Source organism: Artemia franciscana, chromosome 9 (assembly GCF_032884065.1).
Source record: "Artemia franciscana chromosome 9, ASM3288406v1, whole genome shotgun sequence".
Taxonomy (NCBI): Eukaryota; Metazoa; Arthropoda; class Branchiopoda; order Anostraca; family Artemiidae; genus Artemia; species Artemia franciscana.
In genome coordinates, this window is record NC_088871.1 from 28,211,968 (window position 1) to 28,229,035 (window position 17,068).

The 17,068-nt window shown below is 35.3% G+C and overlaps 1 protein-coding gene across 1 annotated transcript in view; it reads left to right on the forward strand.

Moving 5' to 3' along the window:
• The window catches only part of LOC136031227 (homeobox protein onecut-like), a 55,883-nt gene that overhangs the window by 25,907 nt on the left and 12,908 nt on the right, over positions 1 to 17,068 (forward strand). The window lies entirely within an intron of this gene.

Sequence of the window (17,068 nt, forward strand, 5' to 3'; positions counted from 1 at the left end):
CCCCAATTACGTTTGATCCGGTTGAGTTTTAAAATAAGATATCGGAGTTACGAGGTCCTTCTAAATATGAAGTTTCATGAAGATCCGATCACTCCTTCGTAAGTTAAAAATACGTTATTTATCTTATTTTTCAGAATTACCCCCCCCCCCCCGCAATTGAGCGGATCCGTTTCAATTATGTAAATTACGTATGCAAGACTTTTGCTTATTTTTCCAACCAAGTTTCATCCCAATCCCTCCAATCTAAGCGTTTCCCATCATTTTAGGTCTCCCCACCCCAAACTTCCCCCAATGTCACCAGATCCGGTCAGGATTTAAAATAAGAGCTTTGAGCCACGATATCCTTCTAAAAATCAAATTTCATGGAGATCCAATCACCCGTTCGTAAGTTAAAAATACCTCATTTTTTCTAATTTTTCAGAATTAACCCCCCCCCCCCAACTACCCAAAAGAGAGCGGATCCGTTCCGTTTATGTCAATCATCTATCTAGGACTTGTGTTTATTTTTCCCACCATGTTTCATCCCGATCCCTCCACTCTAAGTGTTTTCCAAGTTTTAGGTTTCCCCCTCCCAAATCCCCGCCCCCATCACCAGATCCGGTCGGGATTTAAAATAAGAGCTCTAAGACACGATATCCTTCTAAACATCAAATTTCATTGAGATCCGATCACCCGTTCGTAAGTTGAAAATACCTCATTTTTCTAATTTTTAAGACTTACTCCCCCCCCCCCAACTACCCCAAAGAGACCAAATAAGTTCCGATTATGTCAATCATGTATCTGGGACTTGCGCTTATTTTTCCCATCAAGTTTCATCCCGATCCCTCTACTCTAAGTGTTTTCCAAGATTTTAGGTTTCCCCCCTCCAACTCCCCCCAATGTCATCAGACCCAGTCGGGATTTAAAATAAGAGCTCTGAGACACAATATCATTCCAAACATCAAATTTCATTAAGATCCAATCACCCGCTCATAAGTTAAAAATACTTCATTTTTTCTATTTTTCCGAATTAACCGGCCCCTACTCCCCCCCCCAGATGGTCAAATCGGGAAAACGACTATTTCTAATTTAATTTGGTCCGGTCCCTGATACGCTTGCCAAATTTCATCGTCCTAGCTTACCTGGAAGTGCCTAAAGTAGCAAAACCGGGACTTTAGGTTTCCCCCCTCCAACTCCCCCCAATGTCGTCAGATCCGGTCGGGATTTAAAATAAGAGCTCTAAGACACAATATCATTCCAAACATCAAATTTCATTAAGATCCAAGTACCCGCTGATAAGTTAAAAATACTTCATTTTTTCTATTTTTTGCGAATTAACCGGGCCCCCACTCCCCCCCAGATGGTCAAATCGGAAAAACGACTATTTCTAATTTAATCTGGTCCGGTCCCTGATACGCTTGCCAAATTTCATCGTCCTAGCTTACCTGGAAGTGCCTAAAGTAGCAAAACCGGGACCGACAGACCGACAGACCGACAGACAGACCGACAGACCGACAGACCGACAGAATTGGCGACTGCTATATGTCACTTGGTTAATACCAAGTGCCATAAAAACGGAAATCGCTCGGTATTCACTTTGTTTTGTCAGTGTTTCCCGTTAGGCAGTGTTATCTTACTGGCCAATAGGGAGCAAGGATAATCATTGCAAATTCTCTTTGATGAGCAGGGTTTAACTATAGGGGGTTATCCACAGCAAGCCGTGTGTTAACGGCTAAAATTGCCGATCGCTAATATCCAATAGAAATAAAATCAAAGTTGGCTTATAAGATTGGCTAGTAAAAATTACTTCAAATAAATAATGAAGTTCTAGCATAAACCAAAAATTTGTCAAAGGCAACGCTATAACGTTGCCTATAGTAAAGGCCATACGGCTCCAATGTTTTATTATTTATTATTTTTTCCCAGAGGCACTTCATATGGAAGGGATCGTTGTATAAACTTTGGAGGGGGCTCAATCAATTGTAAATCGGATGTTCTAGTGCCCTTTTTAAGAGTCAAAAGTGATCGGAGGGCAACTAGCCCTCCCCCTCACCTTTTTTCCCAGATGCATCCGATAAAAACTTTGAGATGACCATTTTGTTAAAAATAGTTCAAAGATCGAATAACAAAACTCCAGTGTCGACACAACCCCTCAGGGTCAGGGGAAGGCGTTGTAAGTTATACCGTGGTAGCATTTATGGTACTTATGAAAGGGATGCTCGTATAGACTTCAGAGAGGGCTTGTTTGATCGGAAATCGGAAGTTGTAGCTCACTTTTGAGAGTCAAAGGAGATCCGAGGGCCAAATACCCTTTTTCCCAAGCCAATCTGATAAAAATTTTGAGATAGCCATTTTGTTAAAATAGTTGAAAGGTCAGACAAAAAAGTTTCTGTGTCGACGCAACCCCCCAGGGCTCGGTGTCAGGTCTTATAAGTTATGCTTTGTGGGCATATATGGCTCTTATGGAAATGATGCTCGTATAAACTTCAGAGAGGGCTCATTTGATTGGAAATTGAAAGCTCTAGGTTACTTTTTAAGAGTCAAAAGAGATCCGAAGGCAACTAGCCCCCCACGCCTCTTTCCCCCAACCCATCTGATAAAATTTTTAGATGGCCCTTTTGTAAAAAAAAAAGTTCAAAGGTCAGATAAGAAAAACTTCGGTATCAATACAACCCCTCAGAGCCTGGGGGCAAGTGTTTTAAGCTATGGCCCGGAGGGGTATAAGGTTTTTATGTAAGGGGTGGTCGTATAAACTTCGAAGGCGGCTTATTTGATTAAAAATTCAAAGTTCTAGCTACCTTTTTATGAGTCAAAAGTTAATGGAGGATATATATTCCCACCTCCCTGAAACGAACACTCTATTTCCCAAATGCATCAAATAAAAATTTTGAGATAGACAGTTCGTTTGAAATAATCAAACGATAAGATAACAAGAACTTCGTTACCAACACCCCCCCCCCCACGGCCAGGGGAAAGGTTTTAACTCAATCCGCGGAGGCATATAAAGTTTTTATGGAAGAGGTGGTCGTATAAGAGTCAAGAGTAAAAAATGATCAGAGAGCAACTAGCCCCCCTCCCAATGCCATTTTTCCCCAAATGCATCCAATCAAAATTCGAGAGTTCAAAATAGTTTAAAGATCAAATAACAAATACTCCGAGGTCGTTACATCCCCCCACAGCCCAGGGACAAGTGTTGCAAGCTATGCTCTAAGAACATATAAGGTTTTATGAAAGGGGTGGTCTTATAAACTTCAGAGATTGCTTGTTTGATTGGAAATTTAAAGTTCTAGCTACCTTTTTCATGAGTCATCAAAAGTGATCGAAGGGTATCTACCCGCCCCTACGCCTTTCCCCCCAAATACATCCAATGCAAATTTTGAGATAGCCATTGTGTTCAAAATAGTCCAAAATTCAAATTACTAAATTATTAGATTAAATTATTAAATTAAATAAATTAGGGGTTGAGAATTCCTCCATAGTACCCGGGACAAGAATTGTAACTCATGTAAGTTTTGAGATCCTAAGAATCGAAAGTGATCAAAAGTAACAAGCCTTCCCCCCTTGTGCCTTTTTCCTCCAAATGCATCTTATCAAAATTTTGAAATAGCCATTTTGTTCAAAATAGTCCAAAATTCCAATTACTATAACTCAGGAGTTGAGAAATCTTCCCTAGCCCAAGAGACAAGGACTGTAACTCTTTTAAGCTGCCCATTATTAGAATACAAGGTTCTGTTGAAGGGGTGGTCGTATTAACTTTGGGGGGGTGGTCTCATTTTATTGGAACTTCAAGCTTCTAGCTCTTTTTAAGAGTCAAAAGTGATCAATGGCCAACTAACCCACGTTCCCCTTTCCCAATGGGCATCCGGATAAATTTTGGAGATAGCTATTTTGTTCAAAATAATTCAAAGGCCAATAACGATGTGTCCAGGGTTGACCCCCTCCACCAGCCTCGGGGAAATGGTTCTGAGCTACAGAACTTACTTAATGTTACTTTGATATTTTGTTCAATTTGATGCTTGGATTTAGTGATTTCCTGTGTAACTTCGATTTACGGTGCAGGGGCTGTAAGTTGTTCAAGCTGCGCATTGTTACTTCGATACTTTGTTTAGTTTGCGGCTTTCAGTATTCCCGAAGTTTCGGGGCTTTCCCCAAAAGTCTTTTAAAAACGCTTTGGCCTGGAGGCGCCAAAGCTTTAAATCCGGCCTGGGTGAAACAAAATTTTGAGCAGGTGAGAAACAATCATAGCAAACAAACAAACAATAGTTGCTAATATAAATGAGTAAATAAATAATAAAACAAGTGAAACTTAAATTGAATATGCAAATCCAGCTTGAAACGAACAAAAATCTCTACAAAGAAGAGTTTGGGTTTTGCCTCCTTCTTTGATTGTAAAAGTCTAAAAGGTACTGCGTCATTGGCGCTTTACTGAAAACGAATTATTTCACAAATATTTTCTTTTGTACTTATTACAACATTTGATTTAAACATAAAAATTACAGTAAAGTTATATTTTGAACTGAACTGATGATCTTTCAGCAATTAATATAATTATACATCAATATTTAGTTTAATTTTATTAGTTCTTTCAAAGCTGTTCATGACAAATAGAGCTTCAGTACAAACAAGATTTTGTATACTGTCCCTTCCCTAACTGTAAAAGTCTTAAGCCTACTACGTCGTTGGTACTTCACTGAAAACAAATTATGTTACAAATTTTCTTTTCCAGTTATTGCAGCATTGAAAATGATTGTTTATTTAATTACTTTTCGTTTTCTATAGGTTTCTATTTCTTCTGATCTTAGTTTAATATGGCCTTTACTTTTCTCCAGAAAACTTCTTTTTCGCAAAGTTTTTTTTTATTAATTCCAAGTAAAGGATGAACTTCATATTAAAGACGTAAAGCAAAGATGTTTACTATTACTAGTAGAAAACGAACAACAGCATATTGTAACCAAAAATTTTATTTAAAGACTGATCACGCTTTCATTGTTATATTCAATATTTTCAATAAACTAGCGTTAATGAATTGGGTTTCATTTATGATTTGCAAGGTTTTCGAAGATAATATTCACCCCTTCCCCGCTCCTTTTACCAAAATAGAGTTCTCTGTATGTATTTGATAAAGAGACTTTATTAGTGCTATATAAGAAACTGTTAAATAACAGATCTCACAAGTCATACTATGTTGGGGAAAGCTGGCAATAGTCATGGCTAGGAAAAATCTATGGGTCGCCGTCTTTCCGAAATCACACAGCAGGTGGCGCATGGTAAAAATATGTCAAACATTGTGCCATACAAGAAACACGAATACAGACACAAGTATTAAATAAAAACAAATTATGTACAAAAGCGGGATGGTTTTGGATTTTTTACTTATTAGGCTGGTACTTTGTAGGTTAAATCATTTTCCAACCGAAATTGGAACTTTCCATGTTTGAGCTCGTAATTATCACGCTTATCCGAAAGTTCAAAACGCAGAAAACACAAATCCGAAATTTATATCCCTGAGAGTTGCCGAAAATTCTACAACACTGCAATATTTTACGATTGAATGTAATATTGCCTGCACCATTCACCTTCACTTCTTTTTCTTTTCTTACATCTATTTTAATGGAGGCCGGATGGTTTGGTCAGGTTTCGCCGTTAGTGCGGGGTCACACTAAATTCCATGAGAATTTCAATTCATTATTGTAATTTCAATTGCTTAGCCTACTAGCTATGTATGGCCTAAAAAAGAATGACGATAGTGATTTTGACATTTTTTGTTAAAACCTTGCCGTTACGACCATGATTTCGAAATTTAGTGAGATTCCGGGCTAAAAGTAATATTTTATCTCCCTCTATTCTTTTTTGGTTTTGCTCTTTCCTTGTGCGTCAATCAGCGCTCGGGCCCGACAGGACTAGTTCAATTATTGACTGATTTTTTAACAATCCACGGACTAATGATTGCTCTGACGAACAGGGTTGCCAATGACAACCATTTGCAGTTTTTGTTTTACTAAGTGGGTTATGAGTACATCTAGAGAAAGAAGTATTTCTAATTATTTTCCTTTAAAGTTACTAAATTTTGAAAGAATTAGGTAACTTATGTGTAAAATTTTTGATTTTGTACGTTTATTTAGTGTTTCTATGCCAGCTAAGTACAAAACGTGTGACGAATTTCTAAAGAAAGTTTTTCCGTCTTGTAGTCCTTTTTTCCGATAAGTTAGTGAGCTTCAAAAAGTAAAGTGGCAACCGTGCTTGTGAATGACGCCTCAAATTCATTTTATTCATCATTTCTGTTAATTTCATTGCGGTGAAAATGGAACAGAAGCTGGTTACATGCATAAAGTGTTAAGACGAATAAAAATTTCCTTTGCAGAAGAGGTACTTTCATAACGTTACACTTTTTTCGATTTTTTTTTTTTAATAATTTTTTTTAACAAGAAATACTTTTTTTTAATCGATAAAACATGCATTATTGCTTTCTGATGAAATGAGAGGGATTAAGAAGGACATCACATCTGTCCAGGCCTATTTTGTTCATTGTAAATTTTAGCATAGCTGTTTACTTGTAATTGAAAAAATAGTTCTTCAAACCTAATTTATATTTCTTTGTAACTTTTTGTCCAAGTTGGATTTCTATTTCCTCAATAAATGAGAGGGGCTACCATGGTCAGCCACAAAAGATGGATTAAGGGGGTGGGGTTCAGAAGACCAAACACATGCAAAAGTACAAATTGCTGTAACTTTGGAACAAATCTGACACTTTTCTGTCAGAAAACCCTTTTGTTCAGACCTCCAGCCCTTTCCCCAGGCAAAAATGACGCAGGCCGGCCTTCTTGGAAAAATTCCTGTGGAGCCCTTGGGTGGCTACCCTTATTTGGAAGGTCCAACTGTAAGCTTATTTGGAAGGTCCAAATGTAAGCTTACCAGTATGACAGTTAACTACTTGGGAAGATTATGAAAATCATGTGCAAAATATTATTTCGAAATAGGCCTAATAATCCAAGCATCAATTTTATACAATAGAAATAGATTTCTCTGCGGAAATAATTGTTCATCATGCAATAACAAATTCTCGCATTAGAGTGTTAGATATGCTGTTCTAAAAAAAAGTGTATATTATGTGTGCAGAATTTTGTGAATGGTATAATATAGTAGGCTTTAACAGTAGAGCGACTCTCCTATGTCTTCGCCTTGGAGGAGTGCCTGGTTGGGAGCCGAGCATACGAGTTTTGCTTGAGTGCCTGTTTTTGGATGGTCTCAAGTGATGAACTCATTCAAGCCAAGTTTAGGGTCAAGTTAAGCAAGGTTGGTTGATACAGATGCTGGGTGTTTTTACCTCTGTTTTTTTCCAAGAGTGTTCAGTCAAACTTTGGATATAAAAAGCCTAGGATGATTCATTCAGTTCTTAGTTTTGATATAGTATGCCAAGCTGTCATTTTTATTGTGTCAAACTGTTCGGGAGACCCTTATGGTCCCTATTTATGTCATAAAATTTTAATATTTAAAAAAATATCGGTTGAATCATAATTTGTAATATTTACTATGTTATAGTGTATACTTATTATGTGGTACAGCAAACTCTTTCTTAGTTGTATTAAAAATAGAACTTTCATCTTTTCTACTGATTTGAATACAAATTTTGACTCTTGTTCATTAATACCACACTACTACTTACATATAAAATCTGCCTTTCTTCAAATAGTTTCAAGACAGTTTTCCAAATTTAAGGTACTTGTGTATTAGCTAATAAGACAGGCTCCTTTAAAATTCCTTATTCTGGATTTTCTTTTGATTATCCTGTCATTTTCTCCAGGATTCCTTTGTACAAAAAGGAAATTTTGGAAAATGCATTTTCCCTATTGTTCCTAGACAGTGAAGAACTATCTATCAATTTTTATGGGCGTTGGCGAAAAGGAAGCTTCAAAAACATTGAATACCTGAAAGATAAATAGTGGGCAATAAAAAATATTTCAAGCAAGCACCAGTTTTACTAGTTTAGGGCTAAGTGGGCTAGACACTCAGTCACGTAATGGAGTAAGTCATATCTAATGAAGCTTTAGTCAAGTGTTAAATAAATTACAGAGGAACACAGTCACACCTGCAAATTGTTTCCCGTGGAGGGGCTAAAAACTCGAAAGTCTTGTCTGGAAGGGCTGAAATCATCTTCTTCTATCTGTCTTTTTTTCTAACTTGGTGCAAAAACCAGTGGAGGGCTTGTTCAGTCCAAAAATGAGCTAAGTCCTTAACTGATGCAAAGCGAGCTGAACCCAAGCAGTGCTTCGCTCCTCTACTTCTCTGACTGCAAACTTTTCTGCAGAAAGTTTGACATGTTATGTCTTCCTTAAATGGATAACATCCAATGATTTTCAAAATTTAGGATTGGGGGCGTCAATTGTGCCCGTGGCCTCATAGCCACGCCGCCAAGTTTTTAGCAGAAAGGTCGGGATGTGGTGTCTTTTTTGTGAATCGTGCAAGGGATTCTTAGCTTTATAATTGGAGGACTAAAATGGGACCGTAAACCCTTCACCAGCACTTCTGCAGCTAGTTTTGCAGGATAAAGCTAGGATTGTTTTTTTATTCTTGGATTATGTTGAAACTTTATAGGGCAAGTAACTTGTGGCAGTGAGGCATAGGTATGATACATTCTCTCTTTCTCTGAGCTTCACATAAATGGGATTAGGTCTACTTAAATCTTATGGGACAAAGTTTGGGCCGAGGGAACAAGGCTTGAAGAAACTGACAACGTATGACAAATAGCCATGAACCAAAGGGTTAAAAGGAACAGATTTTTTGAGGAGTACTCCACTTTCGATCCCCACCTGCATTCCGCACGAAAGTACATGAAGCCACCTGGAATTGGGCTGGTCCATAGCTAAGGACAAAAGAAAACGACCCCCAAGAAATTTTAGATTTCCGGCTGAAACGCTAGTAGCTCTCCAAGTTTCAAAATTCAGGTAGGCCTGAAAACATAAAACTTTGAAGCATACTAGTGCCTAAAATATAAAGCAGCGCGACCTAATATTTCTTGGGATAACTCTCCTTGGTCTACCTACCCGCGCACCAAATTTAAAGCGGATCTAAACACTTCAGGTTTTTCATCGCCTCCCTGGCAAGCCAACGCAGAAGTTACCAATGTCAGTCAAATCATTAAAAAAAAAATTCAAGTTACTTTTGTGGAGCTCACTACATAGTTATTTGTCCCTTGGCTCTGCTGTTTTACTAATTCCTACCCCACCCAAAGCTGTCCAATCAATCAATCAATCAGATTTATTCAACCAATAATAAGAAGTATCCCACGATAATATGCGTGCAACCTTGTGATTGGGTTTCCTTATGATTATACTGTATAATTGGTTGTATAAACAGTTTCGTAACCCTTCCATCCCCTCCCTTACCATACGGCACCAACGCTGCCTCTTATTTGATATACAGAATATTTTTTTTTTCCTGCAGTAGAATGAAAATTTATTTTGATGATAGATAGGGATAAGAATTTTATTCGGATAAAATAATGAAATAATTGCAAATCGTATCTTCAGCGAAACTCTTTTTGTTGATACCATACTTCAAAGGTTTTATTAAAAAACAAAAAAACAAAAAAAAACATCCGTATAGACATTGGATGTTATTTATATTAAAATAGTATTATTTTATTATTGGATGTTATTCTATTGGATGCTATTTATATTAAATAGTTATTTATATTTAAATAGGATGAGTTTTGTTTGATATACAGAGTAATTTTTATTTCCTGCAGTAGAATGAAAATTTGTTTTGATGATAGATAGGGATAAGAATTTTATTCGGATAAAATAATGAAATAATTGCAAATCGTATCTTCAGCGAAACTCTTTTTGTTGATACCATGCTTCAAAGGTTTTATTAAAAAAAAAAAAAAAAACATCCGTATAGACATTGGATGTTATTTATATTAAAATACGTACCATTAATTTTATTTAAAGACAGCACAATGTTGCAATTTTGCAAATCACCTAAAATCTATTTATTTAAAACATTAACAATTGCTACAAAATAGAATGCAAAAGCTTCTTTTAATAAAAGGATGGAGTAAGATTCGTTTATATTCAACGGTGCACACAGAATGGGGGGTCAGCCTAGTATCAGCCTTATAGAAAACCAGAAAATATGCAAAGGCTTTCTATCTGTATGATTAAAAATCCTTTCTCCATCCACTCTCAATTTCTTAGCAAAAATATCATTAAAAAGTATTACACAAAACTATGGCTGATCCCAAATCTCGACTCAACTTTAAATTGGAATTCAATATTTATGAAAAAAGATACAAAAAGTCTCTCAAATATTCCTACAATTAACACATAATAAAACTTTTATATTGTTATGTTTCTTATTAATATTAATTCTTATTTTTATTCATTTTGGATTTCATTTATTCTTTGATAGTAATTTCTAGTCGTTTTAACACTTTATTTCTGCCCGTCTTAAGTTCAAAATAGCTCTTTAATTTTCTTCGGAAAACTTCTTTTTATGAATTTTTAAAATTAATATACGAAAAGAATTCCTGGAGTACCTTGCATTTTTTTTTATGTTATAACGAAAAAAGAAACGGTACTGGTAATATATTTGTTTTTAGTGAAACTCAAATCTCACTCTAGCCTTTAGTGAGTTCGTGGCTGAGGTGTAATACACCATCAAATCCAACATGTCATAGAATCGTATTGCAGATGTATCAAATCCAAGCTTATTAAAATGCAATATTTAGGATTTTTTTTCGAGAAGGATGATCACGGATGTGTTTTATATTTTTTTTTAGAGGTGATTATACGAGCCAACGGTCCTACAATACCGGGCGAAGGCTCATTCAAAATTAAATTGAATGTTTTAGTTCCCTTGTTAAGCTATGAGGCCAAAAATATTTTGCCACAAAAAAATGGTATTTTCTGCACAAGACAAAAATTTTACTCAAAGAGGGCCAAGAAGTTATAAAGGGAAAACTCTGAAATTGCAAATCGAGTTAAAATAATTAAAATGCATGAATCGATCTTTCCAGTTTCAGAAGTAGCAATGCAACGTGGGAGTGCATTTGTTCCTGAAGATGATCCCCAAAACTCTAGATTAGGCCAAACACCTTTTTTCCGGTCGGTGTGAATTTTCAGGGTTTTTAAAATTGGCCAGGGGCGCCTTCACAAGAATTATGAATTCTAGAAGTAAAGCATGATTTTACCTATTTTTTATCACAAAAATTCCGATTTTTCACTCTGATCTGCTTTAAAGTTTCAGGCCATGTAGGCACATCAATTAAAATCCCAGGACCAAGGTAACCCCAATTAAGAAAAAAAAAATAGGAAAGAAATATAGCTGTATTGATTCATGACTCTCTAAAAGAAAGACGAAACAGAACTCTTTGTATTGTTATTTAATAAATGACCTTGACATGCAATTATTTAAACAAACAAAGAATTGCATTAAAATATACCACAAGAAATTATCTGAAGAAAATGGTGTATAAAATACGAGTTTATTCCAGGGTGTTTACAGGATGTCCCTGTAGGCTGTTCCTATAGAAGGTATCACATTTTCAATCCACCCAAGATTCTTCTAGTAGAAATATTATCACAAAATTTATTGTTGAAAACTATTGTTAATCGAAAACTTTATCTGAATATTTAAATTTTGTTCAACATTTAAAAAAAGAACAATCTATTATTTTGATTCTTTAGTAGAAAAACACCGAAAACAACTTCACAAATATTCCTAATATAAACCAGCAATAAAACTATGCCAATCGAAAACGAACAAAAATGAATTAAAAAAAAAAGTTTTCGGAAGAAGTTTTCAAAGACAAGTACATAGCCATATTAATCCAAGTCGTGGAGCCAAGCCCTTTTCAACTGTCATTTTTAAACGACCGAAAGGATTGGAGGGCACCCAACCTCCTCCCACGCCCATTTTTCCTCAAAGATATCTGATTAGAAATTTCAGATAGCCATCTGATTCAGCTTAGTTGACGGTCCAATAACTATGTTTTCGGTGATAGCATGACCGTTTATAGTCCCGAGGAAAAGGACTAAGTTTTTCAATTCAAAGTAAGGAGTAGCATTGAAACATAATATGAACAGAAATTATTCTATGTGAGAGGAGCTGCCCCCGTCTTAACCCTCGATCTTTACGCTAAAGCCTTAAAGTTAAAAAAAAACTTCTCATTAAAAAACCCGGGCCTTTGTGTTTGAGTAGTCTTTCCTAAGGAATCAGGACACAGCGAGGATTGAGATAGGGGAAATCCCCTTCACATATAGTAATTCCTGTTCGTTTTAAGTTTCAATGTTGCTCCTTACTTTAATTTGAAAGACTTGTTCGGAGTCATATCGTTTTCAATAAACGAAAATGACATTCATGCCGCTTAGAGGGTTTGAGAGGGAGATGGTGCATAACCACTCTAATTTGAACACCTTTATTAGCCATGTGAAATTATTAGTGGGTACAGCCTTGTGAAATTGCCTGTGGATAAAAATCGTTTACAGTAAGGCGCAGATGACACTACACCCTTGAAAAGGTTAAGAGGGTAGAACCTCTACCCCGTGTGTATCAATATCTGTTCATTTTACTTTGACTCCATTATTCATTTTAATTTCTATCGTTTTATGATTTATTTTCTCATCTAAAGGTGTATCTGTTATCCTTATGTTTGATTATTTTAATTCCTTTTCGTTTTGAGATTCATTTATTCATTGATAGTAATTTCTGTTCTTTTAAGTTTGAATAATTGTTGGAATTTATTTATCCTCGTCTTTGATTTTAATATGGCTCTTTACTTTGCTTTGAAATATTTTTTTTCAAGAACGTTTTTTAATTAATAATCATGAATAATGACGTTGAAAAATTGCTAATACGTATAGTATCCGGAATTTGTTTAAACTGTTTTTTTTTCTGAATATTCAATAATTTTTTTAATGAAGTATTACTTTTCCGTTTGGATTTAACTTCGATTCGCCTTTCGACATTTAAAACGGGGAAAAAAGGAAGTTGTACCTCACTCATACTTGGCACAGCTCAGCACACCACTATCAGTGGAGAAAACGTAAAGGGTAATGATAAAGAACAGGAATGTTTTGTGATTTTGCTGTTACCTTTTTCTTTGGATTCTTCAGCAAACAGTTCAAATATATAAAAATCAAGGTGTCATAAAAATTCTGGGGCTTTCAATTGTAAATAATACCTCATTAACAAAGAAAAGGACCTTGACGAATTACCCTTATCTTTCGATTTGCTTAATGAGCCATTCCTAAAGGTCTAAGGTAAAGACCCTATTAGGGATACTAAAAGGATCATTGGGGATCAGAATACATGCCATATCGCGTGCTCTAATCAGAAACAAGCATATAGTTGAAAAAAGAGGCAAAGATAATATAATGATGAGATCAGGTTCCTCTTGTCCGAACTTTTCTAATTAAATTTCTTGGATGGTCAGCAAAATCTCTTTTTTCTAACAATAGAGTTGACTTGGATTTAATATTGCTATCCTTGGAATTTCTTTATAGAAATGTTCTGTGACAAAATCAAGGATCTTTCTTCAATAATCAAACATCTTTGAAAAGACAGAGAATGAAAAAACATTAAATTGCGTAAAGAGCAAAAAACTGGTAATTACAAAAATATTTGCATATATTTTAACAAGGGATTATACCAATTCAAAAACCCTAAAAAAGCAAACCGAAAGATTGAAGCTTTGTAGATATTGTTGTTAGAAATCGGACTTGCTTTAATAAGCAAATATATTTGAAAAGACCATAATATGAAAAGACAGCAAACTGTCTCAAATTTTCTGTGGTTAGAAGACAATTGACAACGAGGATCCATATCCTGCCGCTTGCCGAGTGTTTGGGCTATCTAAATAGCCTAGCACGCAAGGCTGTATCCAGGGAAGGGGTTTAATCCTCCCCCCTGAAATATTTGCCCGACTCGTAAAAACGTAATAAAAATGTGTAATATGTAATAAAAATCGGTTTTGATGCGTTTTTAAGTTTTTTTTATGTCGTGATCAAGAAGTCATATGACTTCTTCACTTTTCTATTTTGGTTGAGGTGCAATAGAGCAATCGTTGCCCTTGTTATTTAGTAAAAAAAACATACGTAGCTTACAATGACTAAAATATAGCACATTTTATTCAGATATGAAAGATGGCTTCCATAAAATTCATCTTATAGCCGACGCTACTGGTATTTTTCTTCTTCGCTAAGCACAGCATTATAATGCGTTGCCCAAAATAGACATCTCAAAATACTACTGGGAAAAATAAATGAAACTGTAGTCTTATGACAAGAGAACAGCAACGAACAAAAGACTGAACAATAGGCTTCTCTTAGAATAAGTGGGGGTGTGGGGCTTGACTATTCTTCCTTTCACATAATGTTTTCCTTTTAATTTAGTTTTCGGTTCGTATTTCAAGAATATCTTTTGTCTTAGTGAAGGGTTTTCATTCAAGATAGCCACTTCAAATCCCCAAGGGTGTCTTCCTATTGTACTTGAAACCTTGAGTCATGTGTTTCAAATCTTTTTCTTTTTAGTTCTGAGATACCAAGATTATTAGAAATGAAGTTTCGATTCTATTGTCGTGCTCTGAGATTAGGACAACTGGTTTCAGTTAAATTCTTAGTACTTGTATGATATATCGACCACAGCAAGTACCCATGTTAAGAAAACAATTCTTACTTCTGAATAAGCAGAATAATCCTAGTTAACACTAGTTAACACATTTTGCATGCAGCCTCGCTACACTTTACCCCCAAGCCCCTAATGTGCAAATATATAGCCCTAATTATATATTTCCAAAGTATTCAGCCGCCCGTAACTTGTTTTACCAGTTTATGTTTCGTCAAAGTTGATTCAGTTTATAGGTAGACGGGTGGAAACAACTGAGACGCTTTTGGAGAATAGATAGGAAATATATAATTTGGGCTATATATTTGCACATCAGGAAGGTTGGAGGTAAATTATTGCGGGGGTGCATGCAAGATGTGTTAACTGTGATAATTCTGCATGTTCAGAAGTAAGATTTTTTTTATTTTTTTATTTATTTTTTTTTTTTTTTAACACGGGTACTTGCATGATATAGCTGTGGTCGATATATCATACAAGTACTAAATTCTTCCTTTTCTCCATTTCGTGCATTCTTTTTTATCCTTATTAGTTTGTGGGGGGAGGAGATGAATTCATAACCTTTTCGCATTGTACGATAAAGTGATGGTCTTCAATTAATTTGTTGTATAACTTTTAAAATGCCATTTTATGTACTAATTTATCGCTGTTGTTTCACACTTATACTAATTAAGTTTACTATTTTTTTCACATCATTTCTGAGTTACCTGTACACAATGTAGTGTAATTCAGATTTGTATTAATCTATAAGGTTGAAGCTTGTATAGAGTGATAATGTTAATATTTTAGAACGTGTTTTAATGATTTTTGGGTAAGAGAATTTCTAAATATAAGTTGACGTAATTGAAATTTTTCCAATTTCAATTTAAACAAGGTAGGGCGCTGTCTCTCGTGAATGTCAATGATCAGGTTGCTGATGTAATGTCGCCAAGAGTTAAATTATTTCCTGTGAATTCGGCGTAAGAGATGGGGTAGTTCCCTTTATTCTGCAGGAATACAAAAGTCTCATGTCATAAGTGTTTCTGATTTTTTTTTTTTCTCATTTCACATTTAGCATATTAAAAGAAATATTTACCAGCTACTGGATCTATTCGAGATATTTAAGTAATCCACAAGTCTAGACTTTGCAGCTGGAGCCATTTAAAGTTAAAAAGACATAAATTTGCGTGCTGATTGCTCTCAATTAATTCTAAAAAATGGAAAAATAAAAGAAAAACTCATTATGAGGTTGACAAAAAATGACCTGGACTTGAGGGTTCTAAAAAAAAACAAAATTGAGAACCGTAGGTATGGTTTTGATTGAACACTAATTTATCCTTCTTTTTCTTTGTGAACCAACTGTTCATATACCATTTCATTTGTAAGAGATGGCTATCAAAATTTTAAATAGGAACAGGATCCTTTCTAGTGATCATCCGATATCTTAAGAAACCTTGGCGAGTTTCCAGTCCAATCTCCAAATTCCTTGTGAAAAGAAATATACAAGCAATTTTTATTGTTCAAATACAAAAGTGCTGAATTGAAAAGAGAAATTTTAAATCTTTAATCTTGGATGAAAGATTCTCTAATTTTCCTTTCTTAAATCCCAAAATGATGAGTTTCTATTTGCCATTGCTACGTGCAATTAGACATTCTTTTCTATACAGTATGGGCAATCGAGCTATGAATTTTCAAAAAAAGAGGAAAATGAATATCCTGGGTTAATCTGAAGAGGGACAATTCTCAATAGGAAATGATCTCTGCCATACATATTGAAATGAACTTTTAAGCTAGGGGAATGTGCAGTGACTGAGAAAGATTGCCGATTAACCCGTTGAAATTTTGTAATCTTGAATGAGCTTGAATAGCTTAGAATGAGTGACAATGGATTGGAGTCGAAGTGTAATACTGGTCCAAGGCTCAAGAGATGGGGAAGAATGATTTGAGCTACGATTTGAAGCAAATTGTTTGGAAATGTTGATTAAATTTGTAAAATTAAGAATTGATGAACTTAGAAAGAAACTAGTGATCGTTTAAAGCTATTTTAAAACGGAAACGATAAGAAGTAGCATACGATAATCTTAATACCTTGTAGAATGTAGGGCGTATCCAGGATTTTTTTTCGGGGGAAGGTACAAAAACTTTAAAGAACGCATCAAAAACTTGTTTATATGCTTTTTTATCGTTTTACGAGTCGTACAAAAAGTTCAGGTGTGGGGCGGTCAAACCCGGTAACCACCCACCAACTGAATACGGCCTTGGTCAAGACCGATGTGTGTAAGTAGAAGCCGGTGCTCTAACAAAAATATAAAATTATTTCTATTTTTACGCTAATTCCAGGTAGTGAAATTTATTAGATTTTCAATTAACGAAGCGAAAGTTGTAAGCATATGAACATTTCCAGATTTTAAAAAACACAACGGAAAACTCCACCGAAAAGGTAAATTAAATTCACAAAGTTTCAGCTTCTCTAAGAACCCCAAGAAGG